The sequence below is a fragment of the Pipistrellus hanaki genome, assembly GCF_964339955.1.
Source record: "Pipistrellus hanaki genome assembly, chromosome: X".
Lineage (NCBI taxonomy): Eukaryota > Metazoa > Chordata > Mammalia > Chiroptera > Vespertilionidae > Pipistrellus > Pipistrellus hanaki.
Genome location: NC_140524.1, coordinates 5,341,774 through 5,351,432, shown reverse-complemented (window position 1 = coordinate 5,351,432; position 9,659 = coordinate 5,341,774).

Below are 9,659 nucleotides of genomic sequence, written 5' to 3'. Positions count from 1 at the left end.
TGTTCTGCTCCGGATCTCGACGGGGCTGTGCACAGGAAGTGCTCACAGTGTCACCAAGATCCGGCTGCAGAAATGATGGCTCGGGAGGAGTCTTACGGGGCAAATGAGGGTAATGATAGCAAGCGTTATGTGTCGGGCATTGCAAGCCGCAGTTCTGAGAGGTAGTTCCCATTATGAAGGCCGCTTTGCTGATAAGGAAACTGAGGTTACGTGACTTGGTCATGTGACCCTGGGCAAGTGACTGACCAGCTCCGTGCTTCAGTTTCCTCATCTGGAAAATGGTGATAAAACAGTGCCCAGGGCCAAGGTGGACCACCCTCCACCCAGTAACCTCTGCCTCCAAGTGTGTGCCTAGGCGAAGGGGGCGTTAGTTGCCCCTTTGTGGGATGGGGGCAGGGGGGCGGGGGAGAGGGACAATTCCCTCCCACCCCGGGTCTAAATAGGCCCGCAGGAGGCGGGTTGGTCCTCCTAATCTCCCTTTCTCATTCTTCACCATTTCCTACCGGGCTGTAGGCTGGGGCCGGAAAGATAAGCGGTCTGGGGTTCAGCTTCGCTGACTAACAAACAGATTGACAGCCCCACCGCCCACTGGCCGGGCCCTCTAACCCTCCTGCAAACCCAAGCTTCGGCCTTCCTTTCCCTTCCACTCTCTCACTGCCTGAACGAGTCTTTTATCCCAGTGGGAGAGAGCACAGCCAAGACCTTTAACCCCCCACATACTCCAAAGAGCACACAACCGTACAAGACACACCGAAGAACCCTCTGAGACCATGATGCCCGCCAAGTAATAGAGCAGGGAGCCTTGTAAGGGTCAAGGCCCGTTTTTCTGGCTAGTCAAAAGAGAGGAGCAGAGGTCAGCAAGCTTTTTCTACAAAGACCAGATAGTACATATTTTAGGCTTCGTAGGCCACATATAGCCTCTGGCATCTTCTTCTTTCTTTCCCTTTAAAAATACAAAAAGTGGCTGCAGACTGGCTTGGGCGTGAAGGCTCTAGTTTGCTGATCCCTGCAATAGAGTCTTTGGTTCCCTTCTAGGGACTAAGTCTGTGTTCCTTTTGTGTGAGGGGTGAGGACAGATTTGTGGACAGGGTCCCATCTCTTCTGGTGTTTTTCTACTGGGTCAAGTAAATGTCCCTGTCCAGCCCTAACCAGTTTGGTTCAGTGGATAGAGCATCGGCCTGCGGACTCAGGGGTCCCAGGTTCCATTCCGGTCAAGGGCATGTGCCTTGGTTGCAGGCACATCCCCAGTGGGGGCTATGCAGGAGGCAGCTGATTGATGTTTCTCTCTCTTCAATGTTTCTAATTCCTTCTCCCTCTGTAAAAAAATCAATGAAATATATTTAAATAAATAGTGGGGCATGTGCAAGAGGTGGCTGCTTGATGTTTCTCTCATCAATGTTTCTAATCCCTTCTCCCTCTCTGTAAAAAAAAATCAATGAAATATATTTAAATAAATAGATAAATGTCTCTGTACAGAGTGAGGCTAGGGATTCCTACAGTTTCTGTAATGTTCTTCCACTGAACCAAGCAGGGGTTTCTATATAGGACAAGACGGATGTTTTTATTTTTATTTTATTTATTTACTTTTTTAAGACGGATGTTTTTAGAAAGCTCCAGACTGTGGGTTCCCATAAACATTCAGGATGGGGCTTCTTACACTGCATTGTGATAGATTCGTATGGCAGGTTGGTGCAGTGCAGGCTCAGTACAGGTGTTTCTGTACAGCTTCAGAGCTGTGTTCATACAGAACATAAGATCAGGTATTCATGTCCAGGTTCAGTCAAAAGATGATTATTAATGAGCTGAATTAGGCTACCTGTTGTAACAAACAAGCCCAGAATCTCGAGTCTTAACCAGTAAATGTTGGTTTCTTGTGCATACAAAATCCAATGTGAATATTTACTGCTGGTTATTCATGGACCCAGGCAACTTCCTTTTTGTGGCTGTGCTCTCCTTTGAGTCCTTGGAGTTATCGCTACTCAGCTGGTAGATGAGAAAGGGAGGATTCTGTGAGAGGTTTTTTGTCTTTGTTATTTCTCACCAGATGATATTATTCCATTGATTCATAGAGTGGAAGGGAGGGAGGGAGGGAGAGAAAAATCAATGTGTATGTGAGAGAAACATCAACATGAAAGATACACATCAATCCCTTGCCTCCTGTAACTGGGGCCGGGGTGAGGGGTGGGGGGGGGGTCAATGCTGTAACCCAGGTAAGTGCCCTTGACTGGGAATTGAACCAGAGACCCTTTGGTGCACAGGCCCATGCTCTAACCACTGATCACACCAGCCAGGGCCCCTGAGAGATTCCTATGGGCCAGGCCTGGAAGTTGTGTATGTCCCTCTGCTCACTCCATTGATCAGAACTGTCACATGTCCACCTGTCCTTGTAAGGGGGGCTGCGAAAGTGAGTGAGTCAGGAATAAAGGGGAACAGGGTTGACAAGCCTATAGCAGTGTCTGCTTCAGGATTCCGTAGGCTCCCCAGAGCTACGCTGTTTCATGTGGGAGCCACTGGCCACAGCCAGGACAGTGGCTCCTGTACAAGGTGAGGGTAAGGCTTCCAGAACAAGGCTGTCAGAGAGAGAGAGTCACATCAGGGCTGCTGTACAGGGTCAGGAGAGTGTTTCCAGAGGGCAAGTTCCGGGGTTCCTATAAAAGATCAGGTCAGAGATTCCTGAAACCAGTCAAGTTATGGATTTCTGTTGGAAGTCAGGGAAAGGTTTTCTGCAGAATCCGGTATAGGCTCCAGCACTGTTATAGACAAGGCTTCCTGCAGAGGGTCAGGCGATGGAGCCAGGACAGGGATATGCCAGCAAGCCCTGCCCAGTGTCTGGGCAGGGGGTCCTGTGCCAGCTGAGGCTGTAGGCGCCTGTATAGGCTGTGGGCTAGACTTAAAGCAGGGGGTCAGGCTCAGGAAAGGTTTTCCATGTAAGTTCAAGACAGGTTGGTGTTGAGAGTTGGATCACGGGTTCCTGTGGACTCTGTGGGGTGGGGCGTGAGGTAGGGATTGTGGGCAGAGTGACATCAGGGCTCATTGTCTACAATGGAAGCAAGGCTCCTGAACTCAATCAGGGTTCCCAAAGAGTTTGCAGATGGGGGTTTCTTTTTTATGTAATATGTTTTTATTGATTTCAGAGAGGAAGGGACAGGGAGAGATAGAAACAACAATGATGAGATAGAATCATGGATCGGCTGCCTCCTATACACACCTCACTGGGGTTCCAGCCTGCAACTTGGGCATGTGCCCTGACCAAGAATCCAACCTTGTCTTCCTGGTTCATAGGTGAATGCTCAACCACTGAGCCACACTGGCAGGACTAGAGGGTTTTTTCAGGTGTTCATGGACTAACGCAGCTGAGCCTTCCAGCCGTTGTCGAGCACAGTGAGCACTCAGGAGACGATGCTGCTTGCGGTCAGGAGCCTCTGGGCAGTGTGGAGGCCAAGCCACGGAGCCTGGCTCAGCCCTGTGCCACCAGCAGTGTGGCCCTGGGAGAGCCACTTACCCTGTCTGGGTTAGGATGTCTCCTGACTCCATGCATGCTCCCGATGTGGGGGGTTTGTTCGATGGAAGAACAGACCCCACTTTAGGGGGAGCAGTTCACTCAGGTCAGTGGTGTGTTGGGAGGGAGTTGGCACTGTGGGGAGCTCCCCACCTGTGGGCTCTAAATATCCCCCCTAGAGATTATTTTGTCTCCTAATCTCCCCCCTCCTTCTCTACCATTTCCCACAGGGCTGCATCAGTGGTTCTTCTCTCTCTCTGGGCTAAGAGAGAGAAGAGATGAGTGAGAGGAGGGCCCATGGACAACTCCAGGGTCTCAGTCTGGCCTTCTGCCCTTCTTGCTGGCTGCCATTCCAGCCCCACTCCTTCCTCCCATTCCTGTCCTAACATGTCTTCTGTCCCTGGAGGTGGGTCCCTAGCTTACAGACTGAAACTATATATATTGATGCCTCCACAAGCATGTGTACAGAGCTTCTCATGCTGTCGGCCACTCAGAGGCACGGTGACAGGGCACATGACACGGGATATGCTCACACACACATGCTGTCACACAAGCACTGCCCTTACCAGACCCACCAAGACCTCCTGACACGCAGTACCTCAGGTCGCACTGCTAGGTCTCCACATTCCATCCTATAGAGTCCTTGCTCAGCATTCCAGAAATGCTTGTTTATCAGATGCTGAGCCTGGTACACATGCTGTGCCTGGTAAACCGTCTCAGACCCACCCTGCATGCACAGTCACATGAGCACAACCTCACATGCTGCCTCAGCACACCCGGTTACACACATATCCCCATGTCCTCTCATACAGTCACGTGGGCCCCGTTTCTCACAGTCGCCTGGTGTCAGGCACGCCATCTCTCACCCCCTCACCCCATGGTCACCACCGCACAGAGCACTCGGTGACCACACAGTCTCTGCCCATGACGTGTGCATGTACATGCCATTTCATACACCCTGGTTGCTGTCACATGCGATTTCACATGCACCTCATGATATACTTGCACATCACAACCCGCTATCATGAAGGGGCACGGGTGCTGTCTCTCACAGCCTCACGCCTCCACCAGAGAACCACAGGCACCGTTGCACTGCTCTTTATTCAGTCCCACTCAGACTCACACCTCCAAATTTAGGACATGGGTGCTTTATTTCACAAATCTTTGACAATCCAGACCAAGGGGTGTGGGGGGCCCAGAGGGCTGGGCTGTAGAGGGACTGCTGGCTCATTGTAGAGAGGGACCCCAACCCTGCTCTGGGGACATGCTCTGTGTTCTCATGGGCTGAGTGGCGCCTCCACAGTGCTGCTTGTGGTGGGAGGCATGGGGCCTGTGGGGAAGGACCCTATGGGTGAGCCCAACAGGGGCCCGGGGAAAGGCATGAGGTGGCTGACAGGCCCTGACAACTCCTCGGGGCCTGGGCCTTGGTAGAGCTGGGCAGTGCCAGGTGGGCCCAATGTCAAGCCTGAGGCCACCTCCCCACAATTCCCCCCATTGCTGCCCCCGTCCATGGAGCCACCCGCTGGCCCATCAGCTGGTCCTGGGCCTCCCAGACTCGACGCTGGCTTCTTCTTTTTCCGTGATGCCTGGTCCTTTCTAGTCTTTACAGCATCCTTCTGCATGATCGCTGGTCGGTTCGCCTGACAAAAGGGAGACCATGAGTGTTCCCCAACCTCAGACTTTGGCCTCTGTGTCTCCACCAGGGACCCCCTTTCCACCCCACTCCTTAAGAGTAGGGAACTGGCTCAGCACTAGGGGAGCAGGCCCTAGCTGTGGCACAGATAATGCCTAAGGAATCATGAGCTTGTGAGGCCCTAAGCTGGGGAAAGGCTGGGGGAGCCGCTAGCCATAGGACTAGCTGATGGCTGGAGGGGAGGAGGAAGGAGATGAGAAATGGCCGAGAGAGAAAGGAGCAGGAGGGATAAGGAAGTCAAGGAGGAGATGGAAGTGCAGAGAACAGAGGGATGGGGGGAGGAGGAGGGAGAATAACAGGAAGAGAGGGAAGGGAGATAGGAAGAATACAGAAAGGAAAGGAAGGAGAAGAAAGGGAGGATTGGTGGGATGGGGGAGGGCGCAGGTTCCAGGAGGCAGGGCACACCTGGTGTCGCTTGTAATAGAGTCCGCAGGCATTGCACAGAGGTTCTCCACTGGCATTGATCCGCCACACTGCCGTGGTGGTTGTCTGGCAGTTGGTGCACTGGGTACCTGCCCGCTTGCTGACCTTCTGGAGGCAGCAAGAATATGAAGGTCAGTGCACTGGGTGGGTGGAGGACACAGGAGGTGAGGGTCTGGGTGAAGGCAGGGCTTCCCTGGACAAGAACCACAGGCACCGTTGGGGACAAGGAGTAGACTGAGGGTTCTCTAATGGGCGAGGACATGGCCTCCTGTCCCGGGGCTTTCCAAATGTTGTGGGGGCTGCATCAGTGGTTCTCAACGTTGGCGGACACTGGACGCACTTGGGGAGTCGGAAATAATCCTGATGCCCAGGGAGCACCCCGGACCAAGTAAATCAGCCCATCTAGGGAGGGCCCCACGGTGATCCCAGTGTGCAGCCAAGTATGAAAAAGGCTGTGCAGGGGGTGGACGGCGTGCCTGCTTGCAGCCTGAGTGTGGGCTGAGGGTAGACACTCCTGTACAGAGCTGGGTCCCTGAGTGGATGGGGCAGGGAGGGGGGTCCGGGTTCTCAGAGTGTGAGGACAGAGATCCTGCAGGGAGTGGGAACAGCAGTGCCTGGGAGAGGGGACCGGGCCTGGGGTCTTACCGGGCGCTTTTTGAGCTGGTTCTGCCTATTCATTGTCTGACTATCTGCATCGCTGTGGTACCACAGCGAAGTGGCCGTTGCTTCACAATTTTCACACTCCTTGGCCTCTGGTGTGGTGGACAGGGAGAAAGAGGGATCCAGGCTCAGCACAACTTTTCCTTGGACCCACCCCCTACCTCAACCTCCCTGTCCCTTTTGGGGGACCTCACCACAGGTGGTCATGGGCAGGGTTCCATGAAGGTTGGTGGGCGAATAGGCCAATGGATTTGGGGAGCTTTCGGTGGGAGTAAAGAATCCCCTTGGAAAGTCAGGGGCCCCGGAGGCAGAGGTGGGGACAGGGACGGAGGAAGGCACTGCAGGTGCCATGGTCAGCAGGTCCAAACTCAGTTGCTGTGTTGTTACGGTCTCTAGGATGGTGCCTCTCGTATAGGAATCTTCTGAGACCTGGGGGTCATCGCTGGTGGGGCTCACAGTGGAGGACAGGTAGACCCCAGTGTTGCTATAGGCCCAGCTGGTGTATTGTGAGCCCTCTGGGGTCTCCTCCACACAGTTGAGCACCTGGTAGCCTGTTGAGGGGGTGTGTATGGGAAGGAAGAAAGAAGGGGACAGAAGGTCTGACGCCATCCTGCTTTCAGGGTGCAGTGGTACCCAACAGCCCCAGCATGGTGGCCAACCTTCCCATCTTCCCATAGGTTGCCAGAACAGCTGCTGGCCCTGAGGGACTCCTGGACCTGAGCCCCACTGGTCACCCTGGCAGCTGCAGTCACCCGAAGCCACTTCCCAATGGACTTTGAGCAAAACTGTGTGGAGCCCCATGGGCCACTCAACAACGAGGGCCACCCCCACCTACTTACTGCATTCATTCCTGATGTGGCCTTCTGGGGATATACATTCCCAGGCCTGCACATACGTAGACAAATTGGTCCACATAGCCATGTGAAGGCTTCTGGCCCTTTCCAAAATGGCTTCTTTGTTGGGTTCTACCCTAGCTAAGGGTCTCCCTGGCAACCCCAACAGCATGGAACCCTGCCAGGAAAGCCAGTGCAGCAGCAGCCTGCGTGTGCTCTGACTAGGGCCAGGGGTCAATCCTATAACCCAGGTATGTGCTGTTGACTAGGAATTGAACCCTCAACCCTTTGGTGCACAGGCCCATGCTCTAACCACTGATTCAACCAGCCAGGGCCCCTGAGAGATTCCTATGGGCCAGGCCTGGAAGTTGTGTATGTCCCTCTGCTCACTCCATTGATCAGAACTGTCACATGTCCACCTGTCCTTGTAAGGGGGGCTGGGAAAGTGAGTGAGTCAGGAATAAAGGGGAACAGGGTTGACAAGCCTATAGCAGTGTCTGCTTCAGGATTCCGTAGACTCCCCAGAGCTACGCTGTTTCATGTGGGAGCCACTGGCCACAGTCAGGACAGTGGCTCCTGTACAAGGTGAGGGTAAGGCTTTCAGAACAAGGCTTTCAGAGAGAGAGAGTCTCATCGGGGCTCTTGTACAGGGTCAGGAGAGTGTTTCCAGAGGGCAAGTTTCGGAGTTCCTATAAAAGATCAGGTCAGAGATTCCTGAAACCAGTCAAGTTATGGATTTCTGTTGGAAGTCAGGGAAAGGTTTTCTGCAGAATCCGGTATAGGCTCCAGCACTGTTATAGACAAGGCTTCCTGTAGAGCAGGGGTCTTCAAACTACGGCCCGTGGGCCACATGTGGCCCGCAGAGGAGTCTGATCCGGCCTGCCAGGTTTTTTGGGCAGTGAGCGCAGCCGAGGTGTTACAGTAGGAATTAGTAGTTCATATAGTCCGGCCCTCCAGCTCTCTGAGGGACCGTGATCTGGCCCCCATTTTAAAAAGTTTGAGGACCCCTGCAGAGGGTCAGGCCATGGAGTCAGGACAGGGATATGTCAGCAAGCCCTGCCCTGTGCCAGGTGAGGCTGTAGGCGCCTGTATAGGCTGTGGGCTAGACTTAAAGCAGGGGGTCAGGCTCAGGAAAGGTTTTCCATGTAAGTTCAAGACAGGTTGGTGTTGAGAGTTGGATCACGGGTTCCTGTGGACTCTGTGGGGTGGGGCGTGAGGTAGGGATTGTGGGCAGAGTGACATCAGGGCTCATTGTCTACAATGGAAGCAAGGCTCCTGAACTCAATCAGGGTTCCCAAAGAGTTTGCAGATGGGGGTTTCTTTTTTATGTAATATGTTTTTATTGATTTCAGAGAGGAAGGGACAGGGAGAGATAGAAACAACAATGATGAGATAGAATCATGGATCGGCTGCCTCCTATACACACCTCACTGGGGTTCCAGCCTGCAACTTGGGCATGTGCCCTGACCAAGAATCCAACCTTGTCTTCCTGGTTCATAGGTGAATGCTCAACCACTGAGCCACACTGGCAGGACTAGAGTGTTTTTTCAGGTGTTCATGGACTAACGCAGCTGAGCCTTCCAGCCGTTGTCGAGCACAGTGAGCACTCAGGAGACGATGCTGCTTGCGGTCAGGAGCCTCTGGGCAGTGTGGAGGCCAAGCCACGGAGCCTGGCTCAGCCCTGTGCCACCAGCAGTGTGGCCCTGGGAGAGCCACTTACCCTGTCTGGGTTAGGATGTCTCCTGACTCCGTGCATGCTCCGACGTGTGGGTTTGTTCCATGGAAGAACAGACCCCACTTTAGGGGGAGCAGTTCACTCAGGTCAGTGGTGTGTTGGGAGGGAGTTGGCACTGTGGGGAGCTCCCCACCTGTGGCCTCTAAATATCCCCCCTAGAGATTATTTTGTCCCCTAATCTCCCCCCTCCTTCTCTACCATTGCCCACAGGGCTGCATCAGTGGTTCTTCTCTCTCTCTGGGCTGAGAGAGAGAAGAGATGAGTGACAGGAGGGCCCATGGACAACCCAGGGTCTCAGTCTGGCCTTCTGCCCTTCTTGCTGGCTGCCATTCCAGCCCCACTCCTTCCTCCCATTCCTGTCCTAACATGTCTTCTGTCCCTGGAGGTGGGTCCCTAGCTTACAGACTGAAACTATATATATTGATGCCTCCACAAGCATGTGTACAGAGCTTCTCATGCTGTCGGCCACTCAGAGGCACAGTGACAGGGCACATGACACGGGATATGCTCACACACACATGCTGTCACACAAGCACTGCTCTTACCAGACCCACAGAGACCTCCTGACATGCTGCTAGGTCTCCACATTCCGTCCCACACAGTCCTTGCTCAGCATTCCAGAAATGCTTGTTTACCAGATGCTGAGCCTGGTACACATGCTGTGCCTGGTACACCGTCTCAGACCCACCCTGCGTGCAGTCACATGGGCACAACCTCACATGCTGCCTCAGCACACCCGGTTACACACATACCCCCATGTCCTCTCATTCAGTCACGTGTGCCCTGCTTCTCACAGTTGCCTGGTCTTAGACACGC